This window comes from Cnephaeus nilssonii (genome assembly GCF_951640355.1).
Source record: "Cnephaeus nilssonii genome assembly, chromosome: 16".
In the NCBI taxonomy this organism is placed as follows: Eukaryota; Metazoa; Chordata; class Mammalia; order Chiroptera; family Vespertilionidae; genus Cnephaeus; species Cnephaeus nilssonii.
Window position 1 is genome coordinate 35,956,164 of NC_137087.1, and position 14,796 is coordinate 35,970,959.

A 14,796-nucleotide genomic window follows, 5' to 3' on the forward strand; every position below is an offset into this window, starting at 1 on the left:
GCACCTGAGACTTGCTCCTAGAATTGGCAAAGGTGATGGGATGGCACACTCTTAATTAGATTATGTTTATGGCAAAGGTGCTGGGATGTCACTCTCTGATTACTTTATATTCTGTAAGAAGCCATCTTAGCACACTGGAGCAAGAAATTCTCCTTGTTGGCCTGATGAAGTAAGCAGATATGTTGAGGAAACCCACATAGAAAGGAAGTGTGTCTGGCTTCTAGGATCTGCAGGTGACCGCCAGCTAATCACTTGCAAAGAGTCAGGACTCTCAGTCATAAGACTCTAAGGCAGTGGTCGGCAAACCACGGCTCACGAGCCACATGCGGCTCGCGAGCCGTGGTTTGCCGCTCTGTTGACTAATGAGTTTGCCGACCACTGGTAGACTAAATGTTACCATGTAGTTGGAAGCTGTGAGGATTAGGCAGTTGTGGCATATTGTGTGCAAAGAGGTAAAGGGTAATATATGACAGTGGTCGGCAAACTCATTAGTCAACAGAGCGGCAAACCACGGCTCATGAGCCGCATGCGGTTTGCCAACCACTGCTAAGGGAGTAAGTTCTGCCTAAAACTCGAATGAGCTTGGGAGCCCATTCTTTCCCAGGAAAGCCTGCAGTTGAGAAAGCAGCCTGGCCAACACTTGGATTGCATCCTGGGGGGACCTTGAGCAGAGCACCTAGCTATGTCATGCCCTGAGCACTGACTCACAGAAACAGTGAGGTAATAAACATATATTGTTCTGAACTGCTACATTGGTGGGTATTTGTTACGAGCAATAGTAAACTACTACTATTGTTAATAATACTAAAGTATCATTATTGTTATTGTTTTGTCTCTTCCATTAGAAGCTTGAGAGACCCTGCCCTTAATTTCTCTTTGTCTTATTTCCTTTGGCCTGAGGAACTTTGAACATTGCTTGTTTTGCAGATCTGCTAGTGATGGACTTTCTCAGTGGTTTTTCTGAAAAAAAAACTTTTATTTTACCTTCATTTCTTCATGTTTTATTGTAGTTAAGACATTTAACATGAGATTGTCTTTTGTTTTTTTTATAATAGCCATCCTAACAGGTGTGCAGTCATATCTTATAGTGGTTTTGATTAGCATTTCCCTGATGATTAGTGATGATTGGAAGAAGACAAACAGCCTGGCCAGCATGGCTCAGTGGTTGAGTATTGACCTATGAACCAGGAGGTTATGGTTCGATTCCAGGTCAGGGCACATGTCCTGGTTGCAGGGTCAATCCCCAGTTGTGTGTGTGGTGGGGAGGGGGCGGGGGGAGGAGGGGGAAATGCAGGAGGCAGCCAATCAATGATTCTCTCTCACCATTTATGTTTCTATCTCTCTCTCCCTTCCTCAATGAAGTCAATAAAAATATATTTCTTTAAAAGAAAGAAGACAAACGACTGTGAGACTACTCCCCCAGGAGGCAGTGAGAAAAGGGGAATGTGCACATCCTTAGAAAAGGGTTGAGAGGCTCCCAGAATTTCTAGCTGGGCTGATTGATGAATTATTATTATTTTGCCTTCATTTCTGAAAGATATTTTTTCTGACAATAGACTTTTAGATTGTCCTTCTTCATAATTAGTTGTTATTCTCTCAATGCTTTAAAATTGTTCATTGACTTTTGGAATGCATAGTTTCTGACAAGTATGCAATACCATATAGGTTTCTTTGTACTTAATGTACCTTTTTTGTTTCTAAATATACCTTTTGCCAATAATTTTCAGCAGTTTGATTTGGGTGAACCTTGTGGTTTTGTGTGTATTTTACTTGGAATTGTAGAAGCTTCTTAGATCTGTGCATATATAGATTTCATCAAATTTGGAAAAATTTTGTCCATGATTTCTTCAAATATCTTCTGTGCTTTACTTTTTCTGGGTTTCATTACATATATGTTAGAACACTTGCAGTTGACTCACAAGTCATGGAAGCTGTGTTCCCCCCCCCCCCCAGTATTTTCTCTGTGTGCTTTATTTGAGAGAGTTTCTGTTCCTATGGCTTCACATTCATAAAGCTTTTCCTTTGCACTGTCTGTAACTAATCTGCTGTAACTATATCTGGTGCATTTTAAAAATTTTGGATACTGTATTTTTCATCTCTAGAAATTCCATTTAGGTCTTTTTTATATTTTCTGTACCTTTCTTCCTTACTTTCATGTTGTTTTTTTAAATCTTAACATCATACACGTATTTTAATACCTGTTTTAACATACTTTCTGTTTATTTTAATCTTCTCTGTCACTTGTGCATTTGTTCTATAGATTCTATAGATTGCCTTTCTTCTGACTAAGGGTTATATTTTCCTGCTTCATTTCCATACTTAAAATTTTTTTATTGGGTGTCAGACTTTGAATTTTGCATTGCTGAGAACAGACTTTATTTTATTCCTTTAAATAGGGTTGGAAGTTTTGTGGCAGTCAGTTCATTTACTTGAAGCTAAGTTTTATTATTTTGAGCCTTTTCAATTTCCCAAGGGTGGGTCTAGTAATCTCTCCGCCAAGGAAGTTTAGCTGTACCACTGAGGCATGTACTTTCTGAAATCTCTATTAAAACCCTTTGCACTCGGATGTCGAGTGTGACTCGACACGGTTAGCAGTAGAATAAAGGAATCGAAATAAAGCAAGCGAGTGCAAAGGGTTAAATTCTTATGTGTTTAGGAATAAGGTTCGTGGGAACTCAAATTAATCCCTGTGAATACTCTAGAAATTGTTTTATTTACAGTTCCTTGGCAATTATTTTCCTTTGAAAGTTTTATTTTGTCAACTTTTGTGGAAGTTCATCCTTTGCATCAGCAGACTATTATTTAATCGAAGGTTCAGAGGGATACATCTCCATATTTCAGAAGCCCTTTCTCTTGACTACTCCTTTTTCATTGTTATTCTGGCCCCACAGATTTTATTGTCCTTACTAGAGGCCCGGTGCATGAAATTCGTGCACTTGGGAGTGGGGATCCCTCAGCCCAGCCTGTGCCCTCTCAACTGCTGGGGGATGTCCAACTGCTGTAGATAAGGAGTAGATAAGGAGGCGGGGGAGGCTCCCGCCACTGCCTCTGCTGCACTCACCAGCTTTGAGCCTGGCTCAGGGCTTCTGGCTGAGCGGTGCTTCTCCTGTGGGAGCGCACTGACCACCAGGAGGCAGCTCCTGCATTGAGCATCTGCCCCCTGGTGGTCAGTGCATGTCATAGCAACCGGTCATCCCGCCGTTCAGTCAATTTGCATATTAGCCTTTTATTATATAGGATTCTCCCTGAATTCAAGTCTCTGTCTCCTTAAGTCAACTAGCCCACTGAGCTTTTCTTGGGTTCCCCAACCTTTGCCGCAATGTAGAAATTGCTGGTAGGCAGAAAGCTAAGGTTTTCATAGGGTTCACCTTACCTGTTTTCATCACAGTGCTGCCTGCTTGCCAATGTCTGACAACTGTTGTTGATTACTTTGGCTCCAATTTTCTAATTTTCATGGTAGGATGATAACTCCAGACCCTGTTATTCTCTCATGACTAAAAGCAAAAGTCAAGATTCTTTTGAAAAATTATTATCATTCTGCTAATGTGTAACCAGTATAACTTCACATAAAGAAGGTAATTGTAAAAATATGAAATAAAAATAATATATAACTTAAAATTTTTAAGTTTTCTCTGTTCCATCTAAAATTGTCTATCTCACTACCAGTATGTTGTAGGAAACTGTAATGGAGTCCAACCTTCTGAATTTAGATATAAGTAAGCACAGTCAATGAGAAGTGACTTGTCCAAGGTGTACAAGTGTATAAATTAGTAAGATAATATATGAACTATATTTTCAGAGTGCTGGTCAAATATATTATTTACAGGACATTAATTTTTCTCCACAAAAGTTTTACTGCTTCCTTCCTAATCTCTTTAATTACAAGCATTTGCATTGATCCATCATTCCTATTACTTTTTTAATGGTTTTTCACCATGAAATACCATCATACCAGAATTTACGATAATGCTCTGCTTTTTATTTTATTCCATCAAACCCCATCTATCTTTCAAAGTTTCCCATAATCTGACTTCACTCACTTTTCCAGTTACATTTTGCCTCTGCTTCCTTAACTGGATGCAAATGTTTTATTCAAAAATGATTTGTGCACTTGTCTTCCTACACATCTTTCTCACTCTCATGGACAGGATTTGTCCACAATGTTTTCCTTAAACTGAATGAAAATATAATTAAATCATAACATTGCATTTGTTAAGCAAGTAGGAGTTTCTTATTTTTATTGCTATATCTTAAAAATACTTTTTAATTTTTTATTAATATTCAGTAAGATTCTCAAGGTACATCACCATCACTTTCATCAATTGTACCAATTTAATATTTTTCATTTGATTTTGTACTATATGTTCAGGATTCTGAACACTGACAGCTTCTAGAAGGAAGAAAACTTTCACATGGAATCATTTTTTCAGTTTAACCATACTAATAAGCCTACTTTGTGCAGGACTTGGTGTGTCAGATGTCTCCTTAGAGATGGGTAGTTTTTGTAGTCCCTGCCAAAGAAGTTTCTGAACAACTCCTCAAAGTAACAGGTTGTTAATTTAAAAATTTTACCCTGCATTTTTTATATGTTAGAGGCTAGAGATATGGGAGGAAAGAAGAAAACCATGGTTTTTACCCTTATGACTTATATATTGAGTTTAAAATATGATGGGAAATTTCAACCCAGCGAGGATGGTAATTAAAACAATGAACATTACTTAGCATTTATTATGCACTTATTAGCTTATTTACCTTTTGTTAAAGATATGGTCATTCATCCCTGTCCATATCTTTGTGATGCAAGTACTATGCTTATCTATTTTATAGAAGACCACTGATGCTTAGAAAATTTAAATGTTTTATTTTCATAGCTCATGTCAAATATTTAAGAATTTTAAGCAAATCTGGGTCTTGAGTCCAAATCCAAATCCTAGGCTCTAAAACTTTCTTGTTTTGTATCCCAATAGTAAGTCCAGCATAGCTCATCTAGTCACAAAAGTACCTGCTTATTAGAGGATTCTTGGGGCTCTGTACAGAGGACAAAACCAAAATTTAATACAGACTTGAGGTAAATAAAGTAATGAAAACAAAATCTATGTCATCAGAGCTACAGAGAGGGAGTGACTAAGTCAATAGCAGGGGCAGGCAATTCCAGCACATAACAGGGGTGTATATAAATATGTAAAGCAGGCCACCCAAGTGCTGAGTCAAAACCAGGTTGACAGCTTGGCTGGTATTCAGCTGACAGATCTGTTGACAAGAGTGTTGTGATGGTTTTTGCATAGCTACACCACTTTAAGGTAGCAGCTCAGAGTCATCCCTTTGACCTTTCCCCATGTAATTCCTCTCAATGAAGCGCTCCCTGCAACACTGGAAAATTACCCAAGCTTTAGCAGAATCTTCTTCTCTTCTATGTTGAATAGAATTAGAAATTTTGAAAAGTCACTATCCTCTGTAAGCAATGGCCTTTCCTTTAATTTCATACCTGAAATTTCTTACATGAGGCTGAGTATGTTCACATTTTTTAGGTTCCATTAACCTAGACCTTTTAGTGATGGTTCCAACTCTTCTATCCTGCTCACTAATATGGTGTCAGATGGATATATTGGTTTAGTGAAATGAACCAGTTCTCTCTTAACCCTTCCTTCTGAGGATATCGTGGGTACTGCTAATATTTATCAAGATCATCCATAACAAAAAGTCACTCTCATTTCTATGGCACGTCATGTTCATTTCAAAGTGCTTTCACAGGCATCATGACCTTTCCTCTTAGGGATTGAGAGGTAAGATGGAATCGCTATGGATTGAATGCTCATGTTAGGGCTAAACAATGGACGTTCCAGAGCTACCTCCACTAATTATTAGCTGTGTGCCCCTAGGAAAGTTCTTTATCATTAATTCTACAAAATGGAGTCATTCATTTCTGCCTACCTCATATGCTGTCATGAAGACCAAAGATGTTCATGAAGCACATTTTTGTAGCATAGTACTCAGACATTGGCCTTGACGTCCAAATTGTTTAGGTTTGGTTCCTAGCTCCATTATAATATTCATATCCATAGACAAGTTAGTTACTCTAATCCACATTTCCCTACCTGTAAAGTGGAGATAATGTTAGTAACTCTATTATCTGATTTTCAAATGAACTTGGGTGGGAGACCGCCTGCCTCGATATATCTGTCTCCTTTAATGGCTTTGCATTCAAAATGCTGTGAGTGGTTAGGGAGGCCTACAAACCAGGCTCTGCCTACCTCTTCAAGCTCATCACTCCCTGGCTCCCTATCTTTCTTCCATTCTTTTCAGTAAGCCTAGCTCCTTGCCACCTGCCTGTAATGTCTGTCAGATTTTACAGATCTCAGCCAAAAATTCATTTCCTCGGAGAAGACTTTTCTGTCCACCTTGATGAGGGTGCACTTCATATCGGTGGATTTAGCACAATTACAGTTAATGATTTAACTCTGTGAGGAAGCAGCTGTAGAGTGATTGTACCCACAATCACCAAGGCACAAAGTCAGTGATGAAAAAATAGTTGTTACATGGCTGCGAGTGTCCTCTCTGTCCTCCAAGCACTTGATTGGGTCTTGTGGAAATGGGGGTGCTTTTAAGATACAATTGATATATATTTGGCTAAGACTCATTGGTCAAGAATTTCTTGGCATAAATAAGGAGCCATTGGTCTGGAGGGGAGGGAACTGAATGAGATCTGAGCCTTGGCAGGGGAAGGCTGGCTGGCAGGGCACCAAACAACTTCACAGGGAGGCACCTTTTGGAAGACTAGGACATACCAGACTAGCATATCCTGATATTTAATCTTGTAAATGTGTTGGAAATGATTGCACTTACACATGCTGAGTCACATAACTGAAATTTACAAGAGTTACAAAGCATAAATCAATAACATGTTTATAATTTACATTAAAAACTCTAGCTGTCAAAGAACTATATCAAGTTTTATGCCAAACTAATGGATTCTTCACCTGTAAAACACATAGGAAGTCCTAGTATAAAAATGTTGCTTGTTGCACAAAGATTAAAAAACACAGAGAAAGTATATGATTGGACAGAAACCTTTACCTACACAATCACTCAAGTGCATAAGAAAACAACAGTCTGAGCACTTTACATTTCAGTTTCACAATAGCTTAATAAAATGGTACCAGTTGTATCCTTTTCTTATAGATCAGGAAACTAAAGTTTGGAAATACTGGGCAACTTGCCTCAAAATAACAATTCTCTAATCTCTGAAATCTTGACTTTAGATACCAAGCTCTTAATCTTTATGCTATAATATTGTATCTATTATGAACTAGCCAGACATTCAGAACACAAAGAGTAATAAGGTTCCTGGCCAAGTGGAACTTACAGACTAATGAAAAAGGCAGACACTCTACAGCTGCTTCCTCACAGAGTTAAATCTTTAACGGTAATTGTGCCGAATCCACCGATATGAAGTGCATCCTCATCAGGGTGGACAGAAAAGTCTTCTCTGAGGAAATGAATTTTTTGGCTGAGATCTGTAAAATCTGACAGATATTATAGGCAGGGGAATAGCTCAGGTGGCAAGGAGCTAGGCTTACTAAAGAGAATGAAAGAAAAACAGGGCACTAACTGGTTTGGCTCAGTGGATAGAGCGTCGGCCTGTGGACTGGGGGTCCCAGGTTCAATTCCAGTCAAGGGCATGTACCTTGGTTGTGGGCACATCCCCAGTGGGGGTGTGCAGGTGACAGCTAATCGATATTTCTCTCTCATCGATGTTTCTAACTCTCTATCCCTCTCCCTTCCTCTCTGTAAAAAATCAATAAAATATATTTTAAAAAACTAAAGAAGCACAGGGAGCCAGGGAGTGATGAGCTTGAAGAAGTAGGCAGAGCCTGGTTTGTAGGCCTCCCTAACCACTCACAGCATTTTGAATGCAAAGCCATTAACGAGTTTTAATCTCAAGAGGGCTTAAAACTGAATTAGGTCAGATATGTGATTTAAAACAATGATAATATGTGCCTTGTTGAGAATAAATGAGATGGGTACAGGAAATCTAGTTCGAAGGTTGCTGTGGTCCAGCTAGAGATGAAGGCAGTTTAGGCGATTTGGAACCAAAAGCCAGCCATGCATGTTTTCTCAGTTCTACATTGAGGACTCAGTCCTCTTAGAGACAAGTGACGAATTTGTGCTGATACCCAGGGTCTCAAGAAAGTCGCTATGTTAATTACACATGTATGTAACCATTGTTGCATATTCAAACAATACTTAGATCCAGGAAGCTGTCAAACTTGTAAATGATTTTAAATGCTAACATAATCACTTTGGTGGCATTTTCTCTATCGGAAAATTTTAAATCATTAAGGAAAACTTTTAAATGACAGTTGGCATTTGTTGTTGGAGTCGAGTCAATATAATAAGCTTTTCTTCTAGATTTGCTGACCTTGAGGGCATTGATGGATATTGTGCTTTTGATAAAGGATTGTAGCTAAGTAGTTGTACCCATGTGTTTTTTTGCAAGGTAGATATACAGCAAGCTTAATTGAGGAACAGAGGCCAAGCACTTTCGAAGATATGTTTGATGATACAGGTAGTAGGAAGTTTGGTAGGCAGAGATATTCAATTCAGGTCAAATGTATGATATAAAGTATGTCTTTGGGGTGAGTACTATATGAAGAAATAAAGAATCTGGTTGAAGAAACATTTTAGAAAAAAAAAATCAAGCACAAGACTGATAGTATAGCCACTAGTCAAACGTAGCTATCAAACACTTAAAATGTGATTAGTCCTAATGAATATGCTGTAAGTATATCATAATCAGCACATTTCAAAGACTTAGTACAAAAAAAGAAAATTCTCTCAATAATAATATTGATTACATGTTGAAATGATAGTATTTTGAATTTATTAGTTTAAATGAAATATAATAAAATTGATTTTACTTGTTTCTTTATACTTTTAAAAATATGGCAATAAGTAAATTATATATGTAGTTCACATTACATTTTTATTGGACAGCACTGGTATAGACAATCAAGAGTAAGGTTATTATTGCCTAAGAAACCTGGTTTTTGTAGAAAAACTTGAATAATTCTTCATTTATAAATTTTGTTTTAATGTATGAAGAAATAAGAGAATATAGAGTGTATGGAAGATCAGGTTGTGCCATAGTAGTCAAGTTTGAAGATAATTAGAAGGCTGAACAGCAGAAAGACAATTATTCAGTAGTAATTTTGGTATTGTATTACTGTACAATGCAATGTAAGAATAATGGTAGGCCTATTCCAATGAAATACAAAAACAAAATAAGATTGATTTTTTCCTATGAATTTACTTTCCTCTATTAAATTTACTATAAAAAAGTATTAAGAAATAATGTCCTTTGAAACATACAGAGGAGCAAATGTCCATTAGAATTTATGGCCAAGCTGGTAACAAACATTATTACTATTCTTCAGCAATTAAGCAATTACTCTATTTGTAGAGTTGTTCATTCATTCGTTTATTAATTCACTCAGCAAACAGTTTTAATATTGATAAAGAGAGAGATAAAATCAAGATAATGTGATACTATAAAAAAGGCCATCTACCCATTTTCAGGCATCCTGGGAAGATTTGAAGGTGATTTAACAGTAACTTAACAATGTAGACAATTAACTCTGGAAAGAAACGGGAGCATATATCAAAACAGCCTTGTTACCACTTTACACATTCCAATCACCTGGTATTTACCTTTGCAAATTGATAAGACTGTATCTCAAATTAGATCCAACTTGAATTTCTGACTGTGTTCTGCATGTGGTTTTTCAAAAAAGAATCTCTATTTGAATATACCTCCTACAGGAATTCAAATACAAAATGAGCGCAAGCAAATACCATGCCACCCATTAAGTAAGCAGTTAGGCAGGTAAACCGGCTTGGAGGAATGGATGGTATAAATTCCCTCCCATTGGATGGTATGGTCCTTCCTCTTCATTCTCACAAAGCTTTGACCTTTGCCACTGGTCATGTCCTGATCCTGCCACTCCGGGTTGTGGATGTCATCACAAGCAATAACCAGCACTCTTGGTAATAACTTCTCTTTAAATGTAAGTGATCTTTCTTTTGAGCATTTTGGTTTGGGGTGGATAAATAGTCAATTAGTTTATTATGGCCTCTTTTAAAAAACCTTCAATATTTCACTCATTTATGATGGATAGAATTTTTTTTTGTCATTTTTCTCTTCTACTTCTTTATCATAGCTGTACTGTGTTTGAAGATGGGTCTAGTATAGTAGAGCTGAAACTGAGATGCATTGATACCAACCCTAAAGAGAACATGCTCCACTCTAATAGGTAATCTCAAAAACAAGACTGTTTCTTATCGATATCATGAACATTGACAACTTTGCTTCATGGGTAAAGAAATAAAAATTTGAAATATAATTTAAAGTGCCTTTTCTAATGCCAAAATGTGCTAATCAATCATTTTACACACACACACACACACACACACTTATGGCTTTATTGCATCCTGTTTGAATTTTAGGAAGCATCAAGAATTAGATAAATTATCTAGTTAGCTGGCAACAAATTTTGTGGTCCTATTCATACAGTCTTTTCCTCCAAGGCAAAATTTGTCTCAATTTGTAAGGTTTCAAATTATTCCTTTTTCCAAATACTTAATTAGTTTCTATTTTGTTGGTTATGCCTAATTTTTTTTTAAAACTTTGAGTTGTGTGCAAGGGAAAATTATGCCCCCTTTGAAACAGTCATGGGTTAATAAAAGGCAGTCTTTGGGGGAAAAGAAGCAAACAGACAAAAAGATGATACTTAATAGCAAATATATTTTGAATTAGAACATTGGAAGAAAAATAAAAACTATTTTCCCAGATAGATACCAAGTTCAAGGATCTATGTTCAACCATGTATTTTCAGCCATCTTGCTAATTAAATGGGCAGCCATCATTAAACAATTGCTGAGGCTGTGATATGATCCTTGGGTCAAGATATCAGAAATACCACAGGACTTCTGAAAGGCTGCCCCTTAATCTACGTTTTGGCCAACATTCCTTTCCTGCTCTAATACCATCTAGCTTTATGAAAAACAAACAACAACAAAAACAAAGCAAAAAACAAAACAAAAACAAAAACACAAACAAACACAAAAAAAAAAAACGGGAAATTTGAGCTTCCAGAGAGTAGGAGCCATCATTTGATATTTCACAGAGCCAAGGAAGAAGTTTCAATGTATTTTATTTTAATTCATTTCAATATATTAAATCATTACTAAAGTAGCAAGCTTGTTTTGTAAGAAGAATGATGAAAACATTGTGGGAAAATTAGCTTTATTTATTTGATATGGCCTTGTATCTGTCAAATAAAAGAATTGGAAGAATTCTCCAGATTATTTAAATAATCCTCAGATAACCTTCAGAGTTGAGGAAGGAATATAAAGAGGCAATAGTGTTGAAATTCTTCTGAGATTTAAGCTGATCTACAACTTGTAAAAACCTGAGCAGTTTAACTATATTCATGCTATTTCCACATTAAGTCATAGCAACAAATCAACATTAATAATAATAATAATAATAATAATAATAATGTGCTTCCTAGAACTCTCCTAAGAGTCCATTGAAGCTTTGTTGGAAAGGGTCATTTTAGAGTCATAACCCATGAGAGATTCCAGACAAGTCTACACACTTCTGCCATTGTACTGTCCACAATGGCAAAGCATGATTGAGTCCTTCATCAAATACTGAGTATGGGCTGGTACCTAATCTTTCCACTTAGTCCATAATCTTTCACACCACATTTGTTTAAATGACATAAAGTTTCTCACACAGTGGAACAGATCTTAGGATTTGGACAAATATTAATAATATCTTTGTTTTTGAAAGTATTTGAGAATGAGTCCAAACTAATAAAATTGAAACTCCTGTATCATGCTCAGTAGCAACTTAAGCCTTCTTCCTATTGGAAAATGAACAAAATGTAATGATTGTGTGGACTCTACAGGCATGCAAAGTGAAGTAGAAAATTAAATCGCATACCCCTCCATTATCTAATATTTCAGGTGGGGCATAAAGCTAAATTATCTTCATTCTCCTCAGGTCTCCAATTCTACCTGTTTAAGGCAGAGTCTAACTGGTTTGTAGGTTAGCTCCCACAATGGTCACTGCCAAGGTCGGCAACAGGTTGAATCCCTTTAGCAATCTGGGTTTGTTTTCTCTGCCACACTGCTAGTTCCCAAGTTTTCCTGGACTCAAGAGTTGGGAGTCAGGATGGCCTCACCTTATCAGTTTAGGTACAATCAATCACATCCCTGCATACTAGATCAGTTATTTCAACTTTTTCATCTCATGGCACACATAAACTAATTACTAAAATTCTGCAACACACCCAAAAATATATTTTTTGCCAATCTGACAAAAAATAAGTATAGTTTTTATTCATTTACAAAAAAATGTATTAGTAATAACATGCTCTTTCTGCGTCAGAGTGACTAAAAAATCAGGTGCCTATACATGTATACTATACAGATCTCTAGTACCAAGAATTAACCAATCAGAGACAACCTTATTATGTGACGTGACCAATAAGATGCAACTCTGTTATATGACCTAAATATTTATGGTTCAAGATAGGGCATTCATACCAGATGGCTATTGTTGTGTACATGGCTGTTGTCTTTTTTAAATTTGACAATGTATGAAAAGTGAGGTCAGGGTCCTGACTGACTAGTGAGGTATTGTGTGTTTTAAAAATTCTTGAGGCACACAAGTTGAAAATCGCTGCACTAGATGGTTGACATCAGTACTGTCACATACAGTTGACCCTTGAACAGCAAGGGAGTTAGGGGTGCTGAACCCTTACCTAGTCAAAAATCTATCACTTGACTCCCCAAAAACTTAACTACTAATAGCCTACTGATGACAGGAAGCCTTACCGATAACATAAACATTGATTAGTACATATTTTGCACATTAGAGGCATTATATACTATATTTTTACTATAAAGTAAGCTAGAGAAAATAAAATGTTATTAAGAAAGAGAAAATGCATTTACAATATTAATTGAAAAATATCCGCATATAGGTGGACAAACCCAGTTCAAACCCATGTTGTTCACGGATCAACTATACATTGCGTCATTTGATCCTCACAGTAATGCTGTGGGGTTGAGGAGGTAGTTGTTATTATGTCTGATTTTATGTATTAGGATCCTGAATACATTTTACTTCCCCATTTGACTCATTGGTTTCAAAATGTTGCTGAACCCTCCCAACAGCGATAGACACTCAATGGAAACATGAGGATTCAGTCAAACTGGTTATTTGGCATCATGTAGACCATTATTTCCCAATCCACAAGTGCATTGTGGCATTTGATGAGTTGTGAAGACACCCTGGGTGTGTATCATAATCCAAGGTTTCCCCATTTCCCCGGGTTTCCTGTCTCTCATCTGTCTGGCTTCTAACTATCACTGCAATCGTATCTCATTCTTCAGCCTGATGTCACATGCTGAAGATCAGAAGTTCCTAATCCATAGGAGGCCCCAGTAGCAGGTAAAATCAAGATTTATCACAACCAGGAGGCAGTTGGCTTGAAAATCAGGTCTTGTAAGGGCTCCTCAGTGAGGCTGCCTGTGTTCTTGTCATAGTTCTTCTGTCACCTGTTGGCTCTGTGACCTTGGGCAGATCTTAAATTTCTTTTAGCCTTTGTTTTTTTCATTGATAAAATGAGGATAATAACAGTAGCTACCTCATGGAGTTTCTTTGAGGTTTAAATAACAAATGAGAAGTGATTAGAACAGTGCCTGGCAGAGGCCAAACATTCAATAGATATTAGCTATTATTCATTTCAAAAATGTTTTAAATTATATACCATTTACAGATATAAAATTGTCTGAACCAGATAGCAAGTGTATGGAAAGTTATTTAATTTCAAAAGTAAATTCTGAATTTCTAGAAGTCGGTCATTAATTTGTTATAGCCAAAGCTCTCTGCTATTTCTCTCTCACTCATTCTTACATTAGTCGGTGAAAGAGCTTACACTGCGCTTAGTGTTTTATATGTCACTTAATCCTCTCTCTAACCCTGTAATCTTCTTTATAATCATGTAACATTATTATCCTCACTCTACCATCAAGGAAACCAAGAGACAAAACCACTAAAAATAACTTGCCCAAGGTTAGGAATCTTGTGTGTCGTGAGACCGGACTTCAATCTCAAGCCGTTGAAGCTCTCATATAATGAGTGCTTACACTGAGATGATGTTGTCCTACTTTGAAAAGACATGATTTAAGCAATGCCAAGAGGATAAATTGCACATTTATTTAAAGTTTGCCATTGGGTGTCCATAAGAGAAATAGTCACATCAGTAGAAACTTATCGCCAGCTTGTTTGTTTGGTTGGAGCTTCAGTTCTTGTTTGCTTTGTAGAATTCTGAGTTAGACTGTAGGTTATCTCCACTTTTAGCTTTGCCAGGGTGTGGAAATATGTCCTCTGAGTATCTAGGTGTTCTGGCAAATCGCAGGTGAACAAAGACTTAAAATAATTAAAAATTTTTTTTATTAAAATAAGAGATAAAAATAAGTCTTCACACTAGACTAAATTCATTTTATTTTCAGAAGTGGGCTATTTCAAGGTAGTTTTTGTGTGAAAAAAAATGGTTTAATAATGCTCAGAGTTAGGTCACTGTACTTGTTCTCTGCCACACTTTCTCAGCTTTCTCAGGATGTTAGTCACATTTTTATTGGGATACTATTTTCATTTCATTAATCAACTCTGATGTATAAAATTAATCTGTAATTATCAAATGTTTTATATCAGGCATTCCA